The 3,447-nt window shown below is 47.0% G+C and overlaps 1 protein-coding gene across 1 annotated transcript in view; it reads right to left on the minus strand.

Annotated features, from left to right (window-relative positions):
• HS3ST5 (heparan sulfate-glucosamine 3-sulfotransferase 5) overlaps positions 1 to 511 on the minus strand; it is a 255,489-nt gene extending 254,978 nt beyond the window's left edge. Inside the window, exon 1 of the mRNA XM_029945533.1 lies at positions 418 to 511. The gene's annotated coding sequence lies outside the window, so the exon portion shown is untranslated. The remainder of the gene's footprint in view (positions 1 to 417) is intronic.
• Between the last annotated feature and the right edge of the window lie 2,936 nt (positions 512 to 3,447).

The raw sequence follows: 3,447 nt of genomic DNA on the forward strand, positions 1-3,447 counted from the left end.
TGTCGCGGCCGCCGCCCGGCCCCCGGCGCGCCGGAGCCGGCAGCTGCCTCCCGGAGACGTGCCCAGCTGTGTGCGCGTGTGTGTGTCTAAGCGAATCTCTTCCCCTCCATCACTCGGCGCGCGGGAGGGACCGGGTCCCCGGCGACCAGCTGCAGAGTGGCTGCCAGTCCACACCCTCCCGCTCTCTCCCCACCCACCCCGCCCCTTCTCCTCGCCCTCCGCCTCCTCCCCCCTGCTCCTCCTCCAGCAGGCGCTCCCGAGCTCCCAAAGGCGGTGAGAAACCGCAGCGAAAGGGGCGGAGAAGGGTGGGGAAGGAAGCGCAGGTGTCTTCAGCCGGGAGAGGGGCGCTTACACCGGAGCGGCTGGCAGAAGGAGGAGGGCAGGGCTTAGGCGAAGAAGGAGGAGGAGAGGATTTACCCTGAGGCCGAGGTCCTGCGGCTGAGCCGCCGCCCATCCCACCCGGGAGCCGGAGCGGCAGGCCAGCCAGGCGGTGGGGTGGGGGGCGCGCAGGCTCCCCGGCACACTGAGGTTGAAGCTTCGGGAAGCCGCAGAAGTCACCAGGGTGGCAGAACCTGGGAACTTAGAAGTCGGAAGGACCCAATGTCTGAGGAGCTGAGACCGATCTCTCTAGGGAGAGGGCCCTAGACGCGGAGCTTGGGGCACACAGGTGTCCAGGGAGCTAGCGTGTGGCTCTAGGTTGCCTATCGGGAGAGCTGGAGGCTGTGAGAGGGGTCGGGCGGCGGCAGCGGCGGTTCTCAGACTGCTGTGTGCGTCCGGAGTCGCAGGGGGCGATCACCGCCTAGCTGGGAAGCAGAGATCACCGCTCAGCCTTTTTTTTTTTTTTTTTCTCCCTGAGTCCAAATCCCAAAGCCCAAGAGGCACACTCGCCTTCTCAATTCAGGCTGTCCCTTCTACCTTTTGCTCCCGGCAACACAGAGGGCCAGGGAACTCTCTAGGTGCTATTTACTGTGCTCTTTGCTGGATCAAAAGGATCCCACCTGATCTGAGACTGGTGTCTTGCTGCTTCTTTCTCAACTCTAGCCCCCTCCCTTAATATCTATGGCCACTCAACCAAAATTTCCTGAAAAACTAATGCCTTTCTTATTGGCAAAGTTTTCTCTCTCTCTCTCTCTCTCTCTCTCTCTCTCTCTCTCTCTCTCTCTCTCTCTCTTTCTCTGGAGTTTCCTTTAAAAATATATATAATAATAAATAAACACCCCTCCCCCCTGTGGCTGCAAAAAATGTCTTAGTGGAGAATCACGCATTATCGCTTCTGACGGCTTGTCCGTTTTCAAATGACAGTCACGGAAAGCAATGTTGAGTCAACTTGGGGTCCGTGGAGAGGATTGTCCATTTAATTAGAGGTCTGTTAGAATGACCACTGGCAACAACACTAGAAAGCGGTACTTTCTCGGTATCCCTTTCTTTTTATTATGGTAATTTCACTGTTAATTCAGGCAATCTGAAAATGAATGGTAGGATGCAATTGACAAGGCACAATATTTCTAGATTCTCATCCAACAGCCAGCCCATCCCTTTTCCCAGCCTTCCTCTTTACCATCACTTTTTATAGCTCAGGGGCTCAGACCTCAAACTGCACTTTATTCAAATTTCAGGAGGCTGCCTGAAGGACAAAGCTGCTGAGTTCTAGAAAGAGATAACTTAAATGTAAGTAAACTTATTTACCAACTACTCAGAATCATAAGCTCAGCAGCAGCAACAGAATGTATATTGTTTAATATATTGAGCAGGAGGAAAAATGGCTGTTTGCCAGATATGTGATCCATTAACCTCTTTAGCTCATTGTTGGCAACAATAGGATACAATCACATTCTTAGGTTTGAAAGACAAGGGATTGTTTCTTTCCCCCATCTCAGAATCACAATGCCACATTATAGTCTAAAAGAAACCTCAAACAATAAAAGTAATAAGAAAGGAAGCAACACAATTGGCTTTTTTTTTTCTTGAACAAACGTTGCTGTTCTGTTTTTCTTGAGGGGAAAAAATGCTGATAGGCAATAAAGTCCACAAAGGCATGACGATAGATTTTGAAGAATGCCTCGCTCCCTCTATCAGTCCATTCAATTAGTAAACTTTATTTAAAATGTTTGTGTTGTCTTTTTATTGGTATTCATTCTTTCTTTGGTGCCAGGAAGAATACTGAGAAGGATGATGGGTCTGAGGTGAATCTGGTTTCTCATAATTCTCTCTTGCTTCAGGTTTACGTCTGGCAGGAGAGGAACATTCACCAGCCTGTGCTCAGCAATCCCAACTTCTCCTCAGAAGATCCATGGCTGCGTAGCTGATGGATGGTAAGGTTGTCCAGTGATGCTGCGTAGCTTGCAAGATCACACCTGGGGTTGACAGCAAGGACAGACCCAGACACTGAGAAGCAAAGCTCTGGAAAACCTGCCTACGGGTGGAGCGTTAGATCGGCGTGTTTGCACTTTTTTGTGCTCTGGTCTTCCATTCCCGTAGATATCATGGCCTTCCTGTTTGCTGGCTGAAACGCAGATGTGGGTGGTTGGGGTCTATCATATTTTGTAGTAGCATTTTGGTACCGTGTTAAATTAAAACTAAACACTGGGCAAAGTGGCATCCAAAAGATCTTTATAAAATGTGGTATTGAAAATAGTCATAGATTCTGGTTTGGTTTAGTTGCCAAAGCCAAATAAAGTGCACAGTAATGAAAACATTGATTAATTATAGTGATCATTTGGTAAATAATGTTTTTTCTGAGCATCATCACACTCTCTTCTCTCATAAAGGTGCAACTGTTAAATATTGTTCAGCTTATAGTTTAAATGGAGGCACATTCTCTCAGTTAAAGCATCAAAGTGTTTGTCATTATTGGGAAAGAAGGGATAGCTGACTTATTTTCCAACATCCTTTTTTTTTTTCTTTTTAACTAGCCAGTCACTGATACCTAGATTCACTTGGATTAGCAAATATTTATTCAAAGGACCCCTCTATGTGCCAACAACCGGAAACCAAAAGATGAATAAAAGCTGACCTTCATGGGGCAAGCTCACTCATCACTAGAGTTACCAGAGACAGATCTGGTGGAGCTGTGGTCCGTCCCTTGTATGGAAATAAGCCCCTGCACCCACATCTCCACACTCTGTCCCTGTATTTAAGTATCTCTTCTATGAAAGTTGTAGTTTTTGTATTATGATATGTTTAAGTGGTTGGAAGCCTGAAATTATAAGGCCACATGTGATGGTAAGGGAAGCATTTCTTATAGAAGAGGTGGTCTCAGTACAGGTGCATAAGCTATGAAGATAGTAAAGAGAATTTAACCTCTCTCAAGGTGTAGACCTATACTGGCCAAGCGAAGTGTGATATAAGGCAGCAATGTGGGCCATAGATTCAATTTCATGCTATAGTTAAAAAAGTAAAAAGAAACAGGTGAAATTAATTTCAATAAGGTATTTTATTTAAGCTTAA

Source organism: Suricata suricatta, chromosome 7, assembly GCF_006229205.1.
Source record: "Suricata suricatta isolate VVHF042 chromosome 7, meerkat_22Aug2017_6uvM2_HiC, whole genome shotgun sequence".
Lineage (NCBI taxonomy): Eukaryota > Metazoa > Chordata > Mammalia > Carnivora > Herpestidae > Suricata > Suricata suricatta.